Source organism: Panthera leo, chromosome C2 (genome assembly GCF_018350215.1).
Source record: "Panthera leo isolate Ple1 chromosome C2, P.leo_Ple1_pat1.1, whole genome shotgun sequence".
Taxonomy (NCBI): Eukaryota; Metazoa; Chordata; class Mammalia; order Carnivora; family Felidae; genus Panthera; species Panthera leo.
This window is the reverse complement of record NC_056687.1, coordinates 104,793,339-104,815,460: the sequence shown is the minus strand read 5'-3', so window position 1 is coordinate 104,815,460 and position 22,122 is coordinate 104,793,339. Positions and strand designations below refer to the sequence as shown.

Sequence of the window (22,122 nt, the reverse complement as noted above, 5' to 3'; positions counted from 1 at the left end):
AAGTATATGCCAAACATCACATTGTGATTAAACTACCATCAAAAATTATTTTTAACAATCTATCGAATGACAATTCCATTAGGTTCTACTTAAATTTTGTTGACAAAAGCATTGGAAACCACTTGACTTGCAAAAGGTATTAGCCAGTCATTAGAGTCATTTACCCCTAAACATTTCTTCTCCGGGTGCTTTTTACCACCTCGGGGAATGCATCTCAATAAGCCTGGAAGAAAAGGCATTCATTTATTAAGAGAAGCCTGTAAAAGGGAAGATGGGGGGAAATGTCAGCAGGACAACTTTTCAGCAGTTCCCAGGCAGATCACCTTTGAGAAATGGTTCGTGTGGAAGTTGATGATCTGGAAATTGATTCCCCTAAAGCTATCTATCCCCACCCATTTCATGGAAAGTCTTTGTAAACTCTTTTGGGGTATGCATACTGGAGTTTGAAGACCATTGTATTGGTTCATTCTTCTACCACCTTTAAATATATCCTTCACATCTGCACTCCATTATTACACCTTGTACATCAATCACCAACATTGTGGTGGGCATTCTTCCAGTTATTGAAGATATAACAATCAATAAAAGAAACAAAATTCCTGTCCTCTGTGCTAGTAGAGGAGATAGTAAATTATCAGAACTTGACTCCATTTTACAGTGAGCAAACTAAGGACACAATAGACTCAGAAATAGAAAGCTCAGGCCATTGCTGATTCTGGAACACAGCTGTCATGTCTCTCCGTAGCCTGCAAGGGCAGGTCATTATGACCTTTGTCCTATGTTTCTCCAGCACCGAGTAGAATGCCAAGCGCATAATTGGCTATCCATACATATTTGTTTAATTAATTGACTGAAGTTACAAGCCAAAAAATTGTATTCATCCTTCCAAAGTGCCTGATAAATTGTCCCTTAAATGAGGGCTACTATAGAGTCGTTTACAAAATCACAGCATTTTTAGATTCAGAAGGAAACTTAGTGACCACTTGGTCCCATTTCTCCTTTACTTTTTTGGGGGGAACTGTTTGTTTTCCATCAACCTTATTTCCATTTCTGTTTAAGAGTCTGTGGATGGGGGTGCCTGGGTGGCTCAGTCGGTTGGGTGGCTGACTTCGGCTCAGGTCATGATCTCGCGGTCTGTGAGTTCGAGCCCCGCGTCGGGCTCTGTGCTGACAGCTCAGAGCCTGGAGCCTGTTTCAGATTCTGTGTCTCCCTCTCTCTGACCCTGCCCCGTTCATGCTCTGTCTCTCTCTGTCTCAAAAATAAATAAACATTAAAAAAAAAATTTAAAAAAAAAAATAAAAAAAAAATAAAAAAAAAAAGAGTCTGTGGACGGAGCAACTTAGGATCCCTCAGGGGTTGTTCCCACCCATTCAGGGGCCCGAGCAGTGGGAGCTGCAGCCCAGCCCTGAGCAGTGGCTGAGAGCCCCAGTCTTCAGTAGGGAACTGCTGGACGGGCACTGAGGACCCCGCATGTCTCAGACCACCTGAGACCTCAGGTTGAGTAGCAGTAAATTCGGGACCCGGGGCAGTCCATTCACCTGGAAATCCCTCCTTGGTCACAGCCTTTTCAACATCAGCCTGCTCTTCCTTCTCAGTCTCTTCAGGATCTCTGTGAAAGGAGAGAGAGGTCAGGTGTGGCCCCCCACGGGTGTTCATGGGAGATGGTGCACGGGAGTGTGTGCAGAACCTCCCAGGCCAGCATCCACCGCCTCGGACCCACTGAGTGAGCTCCTTTGCTGTTGCGTGGGATGGCAGTGTCCACACAGCGCCGTGGAGAGTCTGGGTTACACAGAGCAACAGTAGGCAGGTTAATATAAGACACCTCTGTGAGAGGGTGGTGGTCAGCCCTGAATCAGTGACCAGCAGAAAACACAGTTCCCGGGAGGCAGCCTGGACCTGGCTAGTGAAGGTTCCAGGAGTGAAGTGGCCCACAGTAGGAGGGGCTCCAGTGGCAGCCGTCGAGTTGAGCACAGCCCAGTGGCCAGTGTTCCTAGAATATGATGCTGACATTAGCTGGGTTTTTGATGGCAACAATGGAACAAGCTGCCGGCAGAAGCTTCTCATAGATCTCTCCAGATTTGTAATGCGCCATCACTTTCTTTTCGGTAGATGTACTGTTCTGTTTGGAAGTCAATGTTAGTGTCATCTAAGCGAGTTCTGCAAGGAATTAGAGGACATCCTCCTCCCTTTGCAGGACGTCAAGGGCTCCGGACATTGTGCAAGTTTCCCTTTAAGTTATGACTGGAACCCAAAGCAATGTCATTTGGACCCTCAGCACAGAAAGGCCATTTCACCTTTTCTTGAAGAAGAGAAATGAAGCCTGGAAAGACGAAGTGACTTGTTAAGTTTATGAATCAAGTCAGTGATAGATCCTGTATTTGTGGCCAGTGGAAAATCTCTAGATCCTTTCAACCCAGGCAAATTCTGTATCCAGGGTCCTTTAACACAGCCCCATTCCATAGCCTCTGGAAACACCCCTGCCCTGTACCCAAGTAACCTCCCAACAAAACCTTAGCATCTACAATAAAAAGTGAAATAAGAAAATGTTTCTATTTCATGAATTCCCTTGGAATTCACAGGAAACATATCATGACGGAAACAATTGTTCACTTGTGTCATTTAGAGTGGCTATCCCTATAATCCAAACTGTGGTTTCTTGTTTTCAGCTTTGAGAGTATGAATGAAATTTTTAATGAATGGGAGTCTTCCACAGTTTCACTGTGAATTTAATATCTATACTGAAGCCCAGAAGTCAAATTTCCCATAAAAGGTTAGCAGGATTACTGGTCAGGAAGATTCCCTTTGGCAGAGAAATAATAGCTCAAGCAGAAATGCATTTGCTTCTGTTCTGAGATCTCTGGGGCAAGTCCTTGAAGACTGTGGCCCCTACCATAGGGAAGTCCCCAGTGGCTAAATAAAGAGGTTCCAAGTAAAAGAAAGAAAGAATTATTTAATTACATGGGCACAAATGGAAACCAAACGAGTAAATAAAGAAAAAGTCTCTGAGAGGAGAATTTGTTGGTTTGGTTTCTGAGTCTGCCCCCAATGGTTTCATTTTGCATATCTGTGGCATTTGGTTGAGGTGATGTGCGGTGAGAAGTTTCTGCTCGTGCCTTTCCAATAAGAAATCCTGGAAGCCACACTCAAGGGTAGGATCCCAAGGAACCCAAAAGAAAGAATCTTTTCACAGCTATCCTTCACCCTCCACTGATGATTCCCAGATAATTAGCTCCACCTCCGAGCTCTCTTCTGCATTCTAAGCTGGCTTTCTCATTCCCTCCTGAAAGTCTCTACTGGAAACTTCCAAAGACATCTCAGATCTATTCTCATTGTCTTTGGCCCCAAAACTGTTCATTCTCCTGTTTTCTCCTGCTCGGCAAACCACCCCACCATTTACCCAGGTACCCAGGTCTGAAACTTGGAATTTCTTCTTGACTCTTTCTCCTGTGCCACTTCAAATTCAGTCATCACCAGGTCCTGTCATTGCTGCCCTGTGAATAAATTTCACACCTTTTTCCTCCTTAGAAGGCATAGTGTCAGTGCCTTAGGGGATCATCAGTTCTCACCAGAGCTCCTACCTGGTGTCCCAGCCTACTTTTAGTCCGTTCCAGTTCATCCTCCACATTGTTCCTCATGGTCTTCCAAAATAAAAGCCCAATTACCTACCTTTCCACTCCTTAAAGTCCTTCAGTGGCCCTGGCAACAGAAACATCTATAAAATATAATGAAACACATAAGGAACCTATAAGTCTGGACACAAGAGTAGGAATTCTAGCCCTGTTACTCATCTTGGGCAAGTCACTTGGCCTGTCTGAGCCTCCATTTCCTTATCCATAAAATAAGACATTGTGAACCAGAACAATGGATTTAAAGCTTTTTAGTCTAGGACCAATAGTAAGAAACACATTTAGGGGTGCCTGGGTGGCTTAATCAGTCAAGTGTTCAACTCTTTTATTTTTTTAGCATTTATTTAGTTTTGAGAGAGAAAGAGAGACAGAGTACGAGTAAGGGAGGGACAGAGAGAGAGGGAGGCACAGAATCAGAAGCAGGCTCCAGGCTCTGAGCTGTCAGCACAGAGCCCGATGCAGGGCTCAAACCCACGAACTGTTATATCATGACCTGAGCGGAAGTCAGACGCTTAACAGACTGAGCCACCCAGGCACCCCAAGCGTTCAACTCTTGATTTTGGCCCAGGTCATGGTCTCATGGTTTGTGAGTGTGAGCCCCACATCAGGCTCTGCGCTGACATTGCAGAGCCTGCTTGGGATTTGCCCTCTTTGCCCCTCCCCCACACGCGTGTGCATGCACACACACTGTCTCAAAATAAATAAACTTAAAAAAAAAACAGAAATGCATTTAAAACCACAGCACACACATACACATGCACAAATATATGTATAAGCACATAACACATACACAAATACACAAAAAGCCCATACATGCACATGCAGACCACACATATACAGGTATGCACATAAACTCATACACAGAAGTACAACAAATCATACCATAAAACACAGTTTCCCAATATGAAACATAGCCTTTCTATGTACAATGTATTCTGATACTTTGTTTTAGTCTATATTATTTTTTTTTAATTTTTAGTGAATGAAGTAATGCTAGTTTTGACCCACAAATTTAATTTCAGAATTCACTGGGAAGCTGTGACCTGCTGTTGATAAATACTGAATTGCATAGTTTCCAAGTTTCCTTCTAACTCTGAAGATTTAGATAGGCCAAGTCAGAAAAGTGAAGAGCTTCTAGAACATAATGTGAAATGCTAGGAAGAATCCGTTTTAACTAATACCATAAAAATACTCACTTGTATACATAAAGCCATCCCATATGCCTGTCAACAGCTCACTATGTTGCCACTTGCAGATATGGAAACCACAGATACTAGTTAAAAATGAACCACAGACCTCAGTTTAAAATTGTGTAACTGTCTTAATGATAGTATCCACAACTCCCTGTCTCTTTAGGCAGCCAGTCCCTTTTAAAACAACACAAAGAAGTGTGGAGAACAGCTTCTTGTTTTTTTCACTCAATAATATATATTGCAGATCACTCTATATTTGTATGTTCACATATACCTGCTTTTCATGGCTGCATAGTATTTCATTTCTAGACAGAGTTAATTTAATTAATTCATTGCTGGTGGCCAGTTACACTGAACCACAAACACCCTAGAAGTGGAATTCCAAAGGCATCTATCATTTGATAGATATTGCCAAGTTATCTTCCATGGAAATTTTACCAGTTTACACCCCCAATTAACCGGGTATGGGTGCCAGTTATCCCAGATCTTTACCAACATTTGCTTGTGAATCAGCCACATGGCTTCATATCTCAGCTTCTGCATAAGTTATGTGACCTTTAACAAGTGGCTGAATCACTCTGAGCCTCAGTTTCCTTGTCTTTTGGCAACACCCACAGGGTTGTTACAAAAGTTAAAGGCAGTAATGAATGAAGAAGATATTTTATAATTTATTAGATGTGTTTGGCAGCATCTCATTTTTTACCAGCCCCATCCCAGTAATAATAATATATTTAACTTTAACATACTGTTGTAAGCTAACTCACAGCTCCTCAAAGGCTGTCAAATTTAAATAGTATGCTTTCTAGCCTCTGTGGCAAACTCTATGCCCAATCAGTGTTGGCACATGATGTCCCAGAGTGCACATCTTTGTCTTTAAATATATGGTTTTCAGGGCACCTGGGTGGCTCAGTCAGTTAAGCATCTGACTTTGGTTCAGGTCATGATCTCGCAGTTCACGGGTTCAAGCCCCTTGTCGGGCTCTGTGCTGACAGCTCACAGCCTGGAGCCTGCTTCTGATTCTATGTCTCCCTCTCTCTCTGCCCGCCCCCTGCTTGTGCTTTCTCTCTCTCAAAAATAAATAAAAACATTTTTTAAAAAGTTAAAAATATATATGTAGTAATTAAACAACTCTTTCTTTCTTTTACTTGGAACCTCTTTATTTAGCCACCAGGGACTTCCCTGGTAGGAGCCACAGTCTTCAAGAACTTACCCCAGAGATCTCAGAACAGAAGCAAATGCAGCATTCCTCCACTGGACTTCTCAGTGTTCCAGCAGCTCTGACCCTTGGCCATCAGTGGACATTCCTGTAAGCGATGAATGCTTTGGAGGGAGAGCCAGGACCCAATGTCACTGTGCCAGACCTGTCAATCAGGAGGTGGCCAGATAACACTCAGCATATATACTTTGTCTTGGTTCTTCAGGGGAGACTGATGGGCAAAATGAGCCCAATAGGACAAAGGAAGCATCAGTAAAAAAAAAAAAAAATATGTATATATATATATATATATATATGTGTGTGTGTGTGTGTGTGTGTATACACACACATACATATAGGTATTAAATAGCCACAGAGTAAATAAAACTCCCTCTTGTGGCTTAAAAGCTGAGAACTGAACCCCTTTCCAGCCTAGGAAAATCCAGAGATGAAGGACATTTGGACAGAAGATAACCTCCTACAGGACTGTGCACAGGACTCTGGGAGACAGATACAGGGCTGAAGGAAATTACTGACATGAGACTGACATATTTTGTTTTAAGCAGTATAGCAAATTCAGTGCTCCTCTTACATCCAGAGAGTGAAACCCTTTACTAACATACCAAGAAGGCAGTACCATATGACAGCTTGATGTACAGGGTCTGGAGCCAAACCCCCTCGGATCCTCCCTCTTCCACCTGCCCCATTTGCATGCTATGTGATGTTGGCCAATTTCCCTAAGCTCCCTTTGCCTCACCTGCCACACCTGTAAACAATTCTTGCCTCAGAGGGTTGGTACATGTGGAAGGCCTTTGACTCATTCCTGATCCATGGTATAAGCTCAATAGATATTAGTTCTTACTAATATTTTAAACACTGTTTCTAGGGGTCCCCGTGTATCCCTCATGAGAGGTTATTGGCCATGGAATGTCCTTAACAGCTCTGGGATAGGGAAGTGAGAGCAAAAGCTTAAGAATGGTGCTGATTTCAGATGCAGAATTGTGCCCCCCAAATGGGCAAATCCACTCTGACCTGCTGGCCACCATGCTTCTCAGGGAGTTCCTAGAGACCATCCCATGTCTGCACCCAATCCCTGAGCCATCAGGCCCCACTGTGCCTGGGCCACATGCCTACTGACCAAGCACCTCTTTCCTCAGGCTCAGGGGTCCCTTCACCTAGATTTTCCTAGCTCTTCCCTTCAGCTCCTTTAGCCAAGTCCCTGGCAGCCTGCACTCCGACCAGCCTACTAACTCAGCCTGGCTCCAGGCAATGGCCGACATTCCCTAGGGTGACACTTAGGAGCCCCACTAACCCTGCCAAGACAGTAAGTATCCACCTTTCTGATCATCTGAAATAATTAGCCACCAGCTTGATAAAGACAAATTCAGTAAAAATATATACAAGCCATATTCTTGGTATAGGTCAAACTTATTCCAAAATTTGCTTGGGGCAGCATGAGACACTGCAGAGTGTTTTAAAATAATTTTTTATCTTTGGGGCACCTGGGTGGCTCAGCTGGTTCAGCGTCTGACTCTTGATTTCAGCACAGGTCATGATCTCACGGTTGGTGGGTTCAAGCCCCACGTCGGGCTCTGGGCTGACAGTGTAGAGCCTGTTTGGGATTCTCTCTCTCTCCTTCTCTTTCTGCCCCTCCTCTGCTTGTGCTCTCTCTCGAAATAAATAAGTAAACATTTAAAAAATTAAAAAATAAAATAATGTTTGATCTCTTAGAAATATATGCCAGTCCCATTTGGAAAGCTCAGAATTAAACACACTAAGAGTTCTTATCACATTGAATTCCCATTTTCATGCTATAGAACAAAAACTCAGATCTACATTCTATGGGTTTAAATGACACAATCAAGCTTAAGGCAACCAAAACAAAATGAAATAAAACAAAGCACTAAGAAGGATGTGTGCATAGTGGCTTAAAGAGCAGCCAGTGAGCACAGACCTTCTGAGTTCAAAGCCTTAGTCTTCCACAAGTAGCTGGCTGGGCTTGGACAAGCTAATTAACCTAGCAGTGCCTGTTCCTCCATCTGGAAAATAGGGATAATCATAGTACCTGCCTCATGGGCTTGTTTTAAGAAATGAAGGGTGTAATGTGTGTAGCATATTTAGAATAGTGCCTGACACATTGTTGATGTTTATAAAGTTTAGCTATCCTTCCATTTGTCCTTCTTATATTATGTGCTGGTCAGATAAATCAGCATTTCCTAATGGCTGGCCCATGGGACTCAAAGAGGCCACAAAAACTTACCACTAAATGGACTTAATTTGTAAGACAAAAACTCATGCTATGCTTAATCAGCAAGGTAAATTATCACATTGGATGCGATTTGTATTTTCAGTGACACAATAAATAAGGACAAAATGATTATTCAGATGTTTTACTCTTTTTATTGTAAATCTTCATAAGAATGTAGTCTGTGCTCGCACACGTTTAACAGGCTGTGAAGGAGAATTTTCATGTTTGACCAGTCCACAATAAACCCATGTTGGGAGGTGTTGCTAGGAGAGGAAGCACTTGGAAAGCAGCTGCTGCCCTCCTTAGTTCCCAGGTGAATGTAGGCACAGTTGACTAATGACTGTCCCAGGACACATTCAACGTCAATAACAACATTAAAATAATTAGAAAATAGTGACTCAAAACAGTGTGCTAAATATACATGCGATACATATAAGAAAGGCATAATATTCACAATATGTTAAAACATCTTACTTATCCATTAGGAACAGGCTAACAATGCAATTTATAAATGACAAAAGAGAATAAATGGGCAGCTTATAAAAGAAATGCAAATGACTACACAACATGAAAAGATGCTTAACCTCACTAACAATAAACAAAATGTCACCCAGATATATTTACTCCTGACACATGGGCAAAGGTAAAAATAAATCATTGATAATACTCAGGATTAGTAACAGTTCAGTGGCAATGTGAACGGTACAGCCTATAGCAAGAATGCTACAAGACCTTTCTCCTTCTCAGGTTCAAAGCCAGCTGGAAATAATTGCCTCCAAATTCCATCAAGTCCCATGAGTTCTACTGGAGTCTTACGCACTTCCCTAAAGCAATCACTGTGGCCATGGAAGCTAGCACCATAGCTGGCTTAGTGTGAGCCAATGTTGGAACCCCACCCAATGGAGACAAAAAATTGGGAGTTTTCAGCATGAAGACAGCATTTAAAGCCACAAAAATGAATATGTTCACTCAGGCAGAAAATTTAGAGAAGAGCCCCCCACCACTTGGGAAACTACATGACCACGGATATTGTGTGTATCTTTCCAAAATTGTTTCATGCTTTTAGATTCTTATGTACGTATGCTTTGTTTTGTTAATATACAAGAGTTTAGCTCATGTGTATCTTCCTACACGTTTGTTTGTTTGTTTGTTTGTTTCACTTACCAGTACGTCCCAGAGAAATTTCCATGCCTGGAATCCCCAAAGTTCAGGGCTTCCCTGGTCCATTTCTCTGAAGAATTAACTGACTGGGGCCAAGAAGAAAGTGGAGGTGGTCTGCTCCTTACGCCCCAACCCACAACCCACCTCACCCCCACCTTCCTGATAACAGTGCCACCAGTTCCTGAGGCTTAGAAGGAACTATCTCTTCTTATGCTTTATTTTTTGTTACCCTTTTCAGAATTTATTGCCATGATTTGGTCTCTTTGGGAATATATTTGTGCTGTCATTTCAATAAGTTTTGAGGAGCAAAAGTGTGTAAGTCATATGGTCAGCCTGCTATAGCAAAGCAAAAGTCTCCATAATATACTTTGAAGGAATAAAAGCAAGTTTTAGAAATATCTACATATACACATATCTACATATATGTATATAATACATATATTTACATATAATGCCATTTTTAATTAATAACTGTATGCTCTGTATGTTTAGAAGTTAAGCAAGAAACTTCTAAAGTATACATCTCTGTATTTTAAAAAGTTTCTTGAATGGGCATCGATTATTTTTACAAAGAAAGATTTTTAAAAATCAGTAAGCTGATTTTTAATTTTTTAAGAGAGAACATGGTCATTAAAAAATTATTAAAAATTCGGGGCGCCTGGGTGGCTCAGTCCATTAAGCGTCTGACTTCAGGTCAGGTTATGATCTTGGGGTTTGTGGGTTTGAACCCGGGTCGAGCTCTGTGATGACAGCTCAGAGCCTGGAGCCTGCTTTGGATTTTGTGTGTCCCTCTCTCTCTCTCTCTCTCTGCCTCTCTCCCTCTGGTGCTCTGTCTCTCTCTGTCTCTCAAAAATGAATAAGTGTTGAAAAAAAATTTTTTAATTAAAAAAAATTATTGAAAAGCCAAGAAGAAAAATGAAGTAAAAAAAAAAAAAAACAAAACCCTTTCATGAAGTATTGAATTACTAATATAATATATAAACTGAAACTAATATAACACTGTATGTTAGCTAACTGGAATTAAAATGAAAGCTTAAAAAGAAACCTTCCATAATCTCCTTTCACTTTGGTGATAACTATTTGTCAGATAAATATTTTGGCTTGAATCTGCTTTATCTTTCCCTCCTGCAAGCATGCACATGCTTTTTCTCCCCAGTGCAATAATTTTTATCATAATGATACTTTCTCTTAACAACATGTCAAGAGCATCTTTCCAAATCAATAAAGAAGTATCAACTAATCTAAAAGAATAGATTTAACAGTCTCTGTCCACAGAGCAATAAAATTAGAAATCAATATAGAAAGATAAGAGAGAATACATTTGGAATTTTAATGATATAATTCTAGTAATATATAAATTCAAGAGGAAATTACAACAAAAATTTCAAAATGTTCAGAACTAAGAGATAACCAAAACTACAAATCAAGAATTGTAAGATGCAATGAATGTTATGTTATGTTATGTTAGTTGTCTTAAATGCATTTTTTGGTAAATAAGGAAGGTTGAAAGTAATCTGTTTTTTAAAATCTGTGTGGTAGTGACATGGGTATTTATTACCAATATATGTTTTTGGTTTTTTTCTCTTCTGGGTATTTGGGATATCTTATATATTAAAACTTTTTAAGAAAAATAAATGAGTTAACTCAAGCAGCATTTGACTCAAAGCAAACTCAAAGAGAGTAGGAAAAAAGAAGTACAAAACCTGAAATTAATTATGATCAATAATTATGTTTTTGAAAAGACAACAAATAAGCCCCTGGTTATACTGATCAAGCAAAAACAAGAGAAGACACAGAATAGGCACAAATTAGAATTAGAAGTGAAGGGAAGATATAACTATACATGCAGTAGAAAGTTTAAAAGTATAAAAGAAAAACAATATAAACTTGAAAAATATAAATTATAAAAATAAATTCAAAGAGAAATAGAAGATTTGAATAAACCAATAACTATTTAAAAACTTGAATAAGTTGCAGGGGGAAGAAGTTTCCCTTTCTTCTCTCACAAATGGTACAGTATGGTTTCACAGGCAGGTTTTAACAAACATTCAACAGATTACAGAACATTTTTTTAAATGTTTATTTATTTACTTTTGAGAGAAAGAGATAGGGCACGAGCAGGGTAGGGACAGAGAGAGAGGGAGAGAGAGATCTCAAGCAGGCTTTACAGCATCACTGCAGAGCCCAACGTGGGGCTCGAACTCACAAACCGTGAGACCATGACCTGAGCTGAAATCAAGAGTTGGCTGATTAACTGACTGAGCCACCCAGGAGCCCCCAAAACAGAATATATTTTAAAGAAAAAAAAGGAAGTTATCAATTTATTTTCTGGAACAAAACTGTCTTAGCTGGGGCTTCCCTGAAAACAAAGCCTGAGACGCAGGCTTCCATAGGGGTAGTTTATTTAGACTGTGATCCTGGGAAGCAGAAGTGAGGGACAGAGCATTGAAACAAGGAAGGAGAAAAGCTCACATAGGACTACATCATTGAGGGGCACCTGGGTGGTTCAGTGGGTTAAGCCATCCCACCCTTGATTTCAGTTTAGGTCATGATCTCTCAATTTGTGGGATTGAGCCCCCGCGTTGGGGCAGAGCTTGTCTCAGCACAGAGTCTGCTTGGGATTCTCCCTCTCCCTCTCTCTGCCCCTCCCTACTTGTGTGCACATGCATGCTCTCTCTCTCTCTCTCTCAAAATAAATAAACATAAAAAAAAAGAATATATCATTGAGTTGGCTTCCACTAAGGGAGACTGAAACCTTCTAAGAGGCCTCTTAATTTCATCTTAGGACTGTCAGCCTGGGAAAAGAAAAGAAGGTGCAATAAGCTCTCCTGAGTGCTTTGGTCAAGGTCTGCCCTTGGTCATGAGTGGCCCCACAGGTGTTCACTCCTCACCCGCCTGCACTTCCAGGTGTACGTGTGTGAGTGCAGAGCAGGTTTTGTGGGTATCTCATGCTTGTGCCTTGGGAAAGCTCTAGGAAGGATGTTGGAGGAGCAGGGCATGAACCTAGGCCAGATACAGTAGGTTGTACTGGGACAAAGCCAGCATGGAACTGGTCACCCAGGAGTTAGAAGTAGGGCTGGAAAGATGTGTCAAGTGATGTCTGACACAAAAACCAAAAACAGATCAAAACTACATAAGAGAAGGAATTTATGGGCCAATCTCACACAGATGGATACAGAAGTACCAAATAAAACCTAAGCAAGTCCAGAAAGGGCTTATCTCAGGAATATAAGAATTAGCCATTAGAAAATACCCATCATGGGGTGCCTGAGTGGCTCAGTTGGTTGGACGTCTAACTTCAGCTCAGGTCATGATCTCACGGTTTGTGAGTTCAAGCCTCGCATCGGGCTCTATGCTGACAGCTCAGAGCCTGGAACCTGCTTCGGATTCTGTGTCTCCTCCTCTCTCTGCCCCTCCCATGTTCATGCTCTGTCTCTGTCTCTCAATAATAAATAAACATTAAAAAAAATTTTTTTTAAAAGAAAATACCCATCAGTGTGACTTAATATACTAACAGATTAATGAATAAAAACAAAACATGATCATCTTCTTGATGTAGAGACAACATTTGAATGTCATTCACAAATTTAAAAACTCTTAAGAAACTAGGAATACAAAGAAACATCCTTCTATTAATACGGCTATCTATTGAAAACTAACAGCAGCACCACAAAAAAAGATGAAGGCCTAAAAGTTTCCCATTAAAATCAGGATTGTGTCAAAATGCTCACTATCATCTCTGTATTAAATAAAGAAAAGCTCCAGTTCCCTCCCATTAGTGGTCGGTTGATTTTAAAGAGTATCAAGATGTTCCAATGGAGAAAAAAATTGTCTTTTCAATAAATGGTGTTGGAGAGACTGAAGTAGCCACATGCAAAAGAGTGAAGTTGGGCCCCTACTTTATACAACATGAACTTAAAACAGATCAAAGACATCCATGTAAGAGCTAAACTTATAAAATGCTTAAAAGAAAACAGAGGCATAAATAAGCTCAGATTAGGCAATGCTTTCTGAGACTGAAATCTCAAGCAACAAAGCGAAATTAGTCAGGGAAAGACAAATATCACATGACTTCACTCACATGTGGAATTTAAGACGCAAAACAGGTGAACATAAGGGAAGGGAAGCAAAAATAATATAAAAACAAGGAGGGGGTACTAAATATAAGACACTCTTAAATACAGAGAACTGAGGGTTGCTGGAGGGTTGTGGTGGGAGGATGGGCTAAATGGGCAAGGGGCATTAAGTGAGACACTTGTTGGTATGAGCACTGGGTGTTATACGTAGGGAATGAACCACTGGAATCTACTCCTGAAATCACTGCACTATATGCTAACTTGGATGTAAATTAAAAAATAAATAAGTAAATACATTTTAAAAAAGAAATCTCAGGCAACAAAAAAGAAAAGTACATGAAGTGTACATCATCAAAATTTAAAACGTCTCTGCTTCAAAGAACACCATCAAGAAAGTGAAAATACAACTCACAGAATGGGAGATTTCTGCAAATCATATGCCTGATAAGAGACTTGTATCTAAAAAATATAAAGAACTATTACAACTCAATAATAAAAAGACAACCTGATTTTAAAATGGGCAAAGGATCTGAATAAACATTACTCTAAAGAAGATCTATCTACAAGTGACCAATAAGTACTTGAAAAGATACACAACATCATTAGTCATCAAGGAGATGAAAATCAAAACCATGCTAAGGTACTACTTCAAACCCATCAGGATGACTATAATCCAAAAGTTAGATAACAACAATTGCTGGTGAGAATGTAGAGAAATTGGAATCCTCAGACACGAATGATACAGCCACTTTGGAAAACAGTCTGGCAGTTCTTTAAACAGTTACCATATGACCCAGCAATTCTACTCTAGATTTATACCCAAGAGAAATAGAAACTTATGTCTACACAAGAACATGAATTTGTGAATATTCAAAGTAGCATTATTGATAATAGCCAAAAGGTGGAAACAACCCAAATGTCCATCAACTGATGAATCGATAAATAAAATGTGGCATATCTATACCAGGGAATATTTTTTGGAAAAAAAAAGAAAGGAAATGATTTGGCAATGACTTCTTGGATATGACAACCAAAGCACAGACAACAAAAGAAAAAATAGATAAATTGGACTTCAACACGATTAAGAACTTTTGTGCATCAAAGGATACTATCAAGAAAGCAGAAAGACAACCCACTGGATGGGATAAAATATTTGCAAATCATATATCCAATAAGAGTAATATCCAGAATATATAGAGAACTCCTAAAACTCAACAATTTCAGACCTTAAATTCAATCATATGTTTCAAAAAAGGAAAATTTCTATCCACCCCTCACACACACACACACACACACACACACACACACGGAGGAAGAGAGAGAAAGAGAGAGGGGGAGAGAAGGCGATGTAAACACAGAGCAGAGAGGAATCTGAAGGTTGACCTTGAAGATTGGAGTGATGTGGCCACAAACCAAGAAACACCACAGCCACCAGAGGCTATAAGAGGTGAGGAACAAATTCTCCCCCTGGCCTTGAAACTACAAGAGAATAAATTTCTGTTTTAGGCCACCAAGATTTAGAAATGTCAGCCCTAGACTAACATACAGCCCTATAGCACCCGCCAGAAGAAACTAATTAAAAGACATAATGAACAAACATTCCTACTCATAATAGCAACACTTTAAGATAGTTAGAAACAAATCTAATATCGTACAGCACTGATCATGGACTTCCTGGTGAGGTGCCAGGTCTTGCTTCCCTATCAGACTAAAAAGCCCTTTGAGATTAGAGAACATGTTATTTTTTTTAATTTTAATGTTTATTTTTGAGAGAGAGAGCGAACAAAGCATGAGTGGGGAAGGGACAGGGAGAGAGGGAGACACAGAATTAGAAGCAGGCTCCAGGCTCTGAGCTGTCAGCACCGAGCCCGACGCAGGGCTCGAACTCACAGACTACAAGATCATGACCTGAGCCGAAGTCGGACACTTAACCGACTGAGCCACCCAGGTGTCCTGAGAACACATTGTTATTTATGAATGATGTGTCCCATGCCTCCTATGAACTGGTTCATCCACCAGATACTAGAGATTTAAAAATAATTATACATAGATCCTGGCCTCAAAGTAAACAGACAGGTAATAAGAGTAGAATGCAAAAGGTATTTCAATTGTAGAATGAACAGTTCTGTGGGAGTTTGGCAGAAAGAAGAGCCCTATCTTGAAAAATTAAGTTTCACAAGGAGATAGCTCCTGAACTATCTCTTCAAACTTCAGACCAAGAAGAGGCAAAGCAAGAGCAGTGCAGATAGAAGGAATAGTGAGTGTATCAATAATGAAGTACCAGGAAACAATCTGACATGTTTGGGGAATGGTAAAAATTCATTCTGTTTACACTCTGGATACTAGAGTATTTTCCTTTAGAAGTAAGGAAAAGGAAAAAGCTGGAGAAGTATTAAGAGAGAAGAAAGAGGAGGAGGAGGAGGAGGAGGAGGAGGAGGAGAGGGTGGAGGAGGAGGAGGAGGAGGAGAGGGAGGGGGAGAGGGAGGAGGAGGGTGAAGGGTGAAGGGGGAGGAGGAATAGGGAAGGAGAGGGAAAAGAAAGACCCCTTAACGGGAATGTAAGCTGGTGTAGCCACTCTGGAAAACAGTATGGAGGTTTCTCAAAAAACTAAAAATAGAAATACCCTACGACCCAGCAATTGCACTACTAGGCGTTTATCCAGAGGAGACAGGTGTGCTGTTTTGAAGGGACACATGCACCCCCATGTTTAGAGCAGCACTATCAACAATAGCCAAAGTATGGAAAGAGCCCAAATGTCCCTCGATGGGTGAATGGATAAAGAAGATGTGGTATATATATATATATATATATATATATATATATATATATGTATACACAATGGAGTATTACTCGGCAATCAAAAAGAATGAAATCTTGCCATTTGCAACAATGTGGATGGAACTGGAGGGTATTATGCTAAGTGAAATTAGTCAGTCAGAGAAAGACAAAAATCATATGACTTCACTCAATGAGGACTTTAAGAGACAAAACAGATGAACCTAAGGGAAGGGAAACAAAAATAACATAAAAACAGGGAGGAGAACAAAACAGAAGAGACTCTTAAATATGAAGAACAAGGAGAGGGTTACTGGAGGGGTTGTGGGAAGGGGGATGGGCTAAATGGGTAACGGGCACTAAGGAATCTACTCTTGAAATCATTGTTGCACTATATGCTAACTAACTTGTATGTAAATTTTAAAAAATAAAAAATGAATTAAAAAAAGAAAGAAAGAAAGACCCCTTAAGCTAAACAAAAGAGCTCCTTGAAGAAAAAGAAGCTAGAAAAAGTCTTTAGCTATGGAATAGATTTGATTTTTTTTTCTAGTTAACTCTGGTAGAGATTAAGAGCAGACTGGTATCAGAGAAGCCAGTTAGGAAGAAATGAAGCAGTCCAGGTAAGAGGTGGTAGGAGCTCCAGAGAAGCAGTGGAGATATAGGGAAGGGGACAGCTTGGAGAGGTTTTAAGCATCAAGGATATGGAGACCAACTGGACATGGAAGTGAAGGGGCAGGTAAAGAATGGCAACTCCATAAGAACAGGGAAAACATTTTTGTCTGTGCACTGCTGTGTCCCTGGAATTTATGCCAATTCCTGGCACACAGAAAATACTCAGAAACCAACTGTCTAATGAATAAATGTAGTATGACTCCCAGTTTGGAGAGTGGAAGATAGATTCAATGGTGACTCGAATAGGCAAAAACATGGAAGGAGGAATCAATGTATGGGCAGAATGCAGTGGTTTATCTGAGTCCTATTGGTTTATGTACCTGTAAGTGGAGATTCTGGCTGGAGCTCAGGAGTTTGAGACTGCTGGAATACATGAAATTCCCAGGAAAAAGCATCAGAGCAAGAAAGGATAAGATCCAGACTGCACCCTTTCCCTTCCTTCCACCCTCATCCCCTCACACACACTGGGTTTTCATCAACTCTCAAAGACGTAGATACTCTCAAGAGAAAGTCAGCAAAGGAAACTCAGAAGCAGCTCCAAATGTAGGAGGAACATGGTCCCCTGATGCCAAAGGATAAGAGTTAAGCCAGAGAGAGTGTTTACCCTCTCATAGGCTGCAGGAAATCCAAATACGACAAGAACCACACGACTGACAATTAGGAGATTAAGTTAGTCTGCTCGGGCCACCGTAACAAAATACCATAGACAGGGTGACTTAAACAACAGGCATTTATTTTCCCACAGTTCTGGAAGCTAGAAGTCTGAGACCAGGGTACCAACAAGGTTTTCTTGCTGGGCTTTCTTGCTGACTTGCAGAGGGTTGTCTTGTCTCTATGTGCTCACATGGAGGGGAGAGACTGGGAAAGGGAGAAAGAGAGAGAAGCTCCATTCTCACCACCTCATCTAAACCTAATTAACCCCCAAAAGCTTCATCTCCAAATACCATCACATTGGGGGTTACACCTTCAAAATATGAATTTTTGCGGGGACACAATTTGGCCATAGTGGAGACTGTTGATGAACTTTGAGAGAGCCACTTGAGAAGAGTGGGGAGAACAGAAGCAGATAGTAATGGTAGAAAGTGAAGGGGAGTAACCTTCCATATTTTTAGCTCTTTGTGCCTGGTTTACAGTAGGACCTTAATGGATAACATTAAAGGAATGTTTGTGGAAGATTCTCAGAACTTTTACCTACCCCTTTCCTAACTTAAAATAGTTACTTACACCTTATCTTGAGTTTCTCCTGCAGCCTTCCTTCAAATCCTTCTGGACTAACTTCACTTTAGACGTCACAATTGTTTGCTGAAAGCACCTGATGACCACGCGCCAGTGCAGAGCAACAAGCCAGCTGCATGGAAGGGAAGAGTGATAACATCTGCATCAAGCTGGGGAGAGTTCCCAGGTCTAAATGGGGCCACCTGTACTGAGTTCCAACCAACTGTTGCCAAAAAGAATTGTAAGCCTAGGGGCGCCTGGGTGGCTTAGTCGGTTGAGCGTCCGACTTCAGCTCAGGTCATGACCAATCTTGTAGTTTGTGAGTTTGAGCCTGCACTGGGCTATCAGCACAGAGCCCACTTTGGATCTTCTGTCCCTCTCTCTCTTTGGCCCTCCCCTCTTGCGCTCTCTCTCTCTCTCTCTCAAAAAAAAAAGGAAATTTTAAGCCCAGAATTGCCGAACATTGGTTATTTTCCCAGAGAAGCCATAATCTCAGATTCTTATGTAAAACCATCCAATTTTTCCATTAGCAACTAATTTACATTAGTTTTGGGGGTTCAATAAAGCACACCTGCAGGGCTATGAGACACTCAAGCCACACACAATCCTCAAGTTGCCTGTGCTGATTCCTGCCTTAGATCTTACAGGAGGCAAGCTAAGCATAAATGAAGAAAAGTTCTACTGCTACACAATAAGCGGTAACGCTAAGAACCGCATTAACTCCCAGGGCATGATTTGGGTTGAGAAGAAAAATAAGCTTCCCCTGTATTCATGGAAACATAACCCAAATTAGAGTTGCAGAGGGCACTCAGAGATGTCAAGTACATTCCTAACTGATCCAGAAGGACAAGCAGGCTGTTGACAACACAGGCTTTCATGTCCCCTTGGTGAGGAGAGGCCACAGGGCAATGATGTCCCTGAGATCCAGGCTCTCACTAGGAATGGAGGGCAGCAGGGGGGAGTCAGAAGAAACAGGACCAGACTCTGTTCCCTTGACCTCTCAGAGACCTGTTTCGTCCTTTGTGCAACCAAGGGGCTGAGCCCAGGATGCTCTCCCCAGTCCCTTCCACTCTGCCCATTTGCACTGAGTGGTGCACTGAATGCATTTCTGTTCCCTTGCCATGACACAGTGTTGTTTTCTGATGGGCAGGAGCAAGCAGCATCTCTTCCACTGGATGAAGAGTTGTTGCCAGAGGCCTCAGCCACTCAGCACGCTGAACCAGCATCTCGGGGGAATAAACAATGTCAGAAATTCATCTTCATAACTAGTAAGTGAAATCTGGCAAAGAAGAAAAAGACAAGACTAAAGGGAGTAATCTCCTTTTGTTTTGCTCTTCTACTCAGTATCCCTTCCCTTATTAAAATGAGAGAAGCAAGAAGAAGTCTGGCTCTTAGAGGAGTAAATTGCACTCAATTTGTTCATTCAATCACTCACTCAACAAATATTTATTGAGTGCCTCCAGGCTCCAGCCCCTGTGCTAGGCTATATATATATATATATATATATATATATATAGGCTATATGTGTGTGTGTGTGTGTGTGTGTGTGTGTGCCACTATATATATGCATGCTATGAAAGAAAAGAACTGTGTGCCATGATGAAGAATAACATGAGGTGTACAGACGGCCTCCCAAAAAATGATATTTAAGCTGGAAGGTGGAGAAGGAGAAGGTGGCAGGAACTGTTCAGGGAAGGGTGTTCGAAGAATAGGAAACAGAAAGTCCAAAGAACTAAGTCATAAGGAGCTTGGCAAATTCTAGAAACTGTCAAAGGGCCAGGTGGCCAGAGTCTGCTAACAAGAGGGCAAGTAAGTGGATTCCAAGATTACTGGAGAGGTGGCTGCCTTTCCGACAGCCATCATGAGGCTGGATTTTACTCCAAAGGCAACGAAGAACTGTTTGTAAAGGATATAAGTAGGGGGTTGAGATTATCTGATTTTTGCAAAGATCCCTTTGGCTGCTGCATGGAGATTCAATTTCCGGAAAGCAGGAGAAACCTGATCATGAGACGGATACAATCATTCAGGCCAGAGACTGGCTATGGAGAGCAGTGAATGGACTCAGGGTACTTTGTAGAGACAGAACAGAGAGAACATACTGATGGTTTGGATGTAGGCGGTGTGGGAATGGGAGGAATCAAGGATGACCCCTAGATATTTGCCCTGAAATACAGACATTTGTGGATACTGTTTACTGTGGTGAGAAGGCTGCAGCAGGTGGGTTCAAAGAAGAAAAAAATGGTTATTTTAGTAGGTAAATGACTAGGCTTGCAAACACTGCTTTAGAAGAACCCCTTAAACATAATATCCCATATCACAGTGCTGATCATGTCAATGGCCCTGCCTCAAACATGTCAATCACTTCTCCAGGCACTGAGATGAAACACAAAATAGCACGGAATTTAAAGGGCTTTATGGTGGGGTGTCTGGGTGGCTCAGCTGGTTAAGCACTCAACTTCTGCTCAGGTCATGATCTCACAGCCCATGGGTTCAGGCCCCATGTCAGGCTCTGGGCTAACAGCCCAGAGCCTAGAGCCTGCTCTGGATTCTATTTCCCTCTCTCTCTGCCCCTCCCCACTTGCTCTGTCTCTCTCTCTCTCAAAAATAAATAAACATTTAAAGTATATATTAAAAAAATAAAGTGCTTTACGGGCCCAGCTTTATCTCTCCAGTCTCATCTACTTCCACTTCCTACACACATTCTTTCATTATTATTATTGTTATTTTTGTCATTACATGTAATTTGCAGTTCCTTAAATATGCCTTTCTCTCCTCATGCCTTTTAGCCTTTGAACGTATTGTTTTGTTTCCCTAGAAACATCCTTCTCTCTTCTTACACCTCCTGAACTCAACTCAACACAAAAGTGACACCTCTTCATAGAAGCTTCCCTTGATTGCTCCGGGCTGAGTTATATGTGTTTTCTAACCAGGCAACATAGTATTAATTTAGAGCACAGAACATGGAGTCAGATTGCTTGTGTTCAGATCCTGACTATATCACTCAGCAGCTGGGAGTCCCTCAAGGTCAGGGACTACACCTGGGATGAATCTATACCCCCTAAAGTGCCCAGGACAGTGCTTGGCACATAATAGGGACCCAGGAAATCTGAAATGAATGAATGCGTGTGTAAATGTTGCCTGATGAAGATCTTGTGACGAAGCATAAATGACTTTCTTTACTGCTCTCGTTAGGCTTCGAATGCCCAAACCAAGTTTTTCAATCTCCCTTCTAAACTGAGAGGATATTCTCCAGAGATATATATCAGAAATTGCTGAATGCCCCAAATGAGAAGCAATTGTACTTACTTTCCTCCAGTGCTTTCCCTTCTTAAAAATTTCACTACAGTGAGCCCGCCATGTACCCTCTCAGTAAGCAGGTAAACCATGCGCCTTCCTGGACGCCTCACCCATGCACGAGCTGAATGCCCTCTGTTGCTGACAGCTGGGCCAGCCAGCTCATGGGTCCTCTCCCTCTCCTCTCCAGTTCCTAGCAATGGCAGCCCCAGCCTGAGAGTCTGAGCCATAATCGCACACACCCCACATATATATTCTCCAGATTTCTTCTCTATTCAACCACCCAGCAGATCTCACGGTAGTCTGAAGATTTGTGCAGTGTGCTGGGAGGCAGAGGGGAAAGAAAGATGGCAAGATTCAAAGACTGCAAATCTGGGCCCAACTAGTTAGGCCATCTTAGCAACCACTCTGAATCAAGTCTCCTAAATGAGCACAAGGAAGTTTCCTGCCCTGCAGGAGTGTTCTGTGTGTGGGAAGGTATTGTTAAAAGCACTTTGAAAACTAAAAATGTCTATGGAAAACATCACATAATTGGGCAACCAGAGAAAGAAAGAGAGAATATTGCTGCTAGTTGTCCGTTCTCTCAATATTGTGAAAGTACTTTAAACTTCATTGCTTACTTTATAATAATTGACTGTCTGACATGGTATGTGCTCTGCTCCAAGGA

At 41.3% G+C, this 22,122-nt stretch overlaps 1 pseudogene; it reads right to left on the bottom strand.

Moving 5' to 3' along the window:
- Positions 1 to 1,339: 1,339 nt before the first annotated feature.
- Positions 1,340 to 2,215, bottom strand: LOC122198689 (annotated as a pseudogene).
- Between the last annotated feature and the right edge of the window lie 19,907 nt (positions 2,216 to 22,122).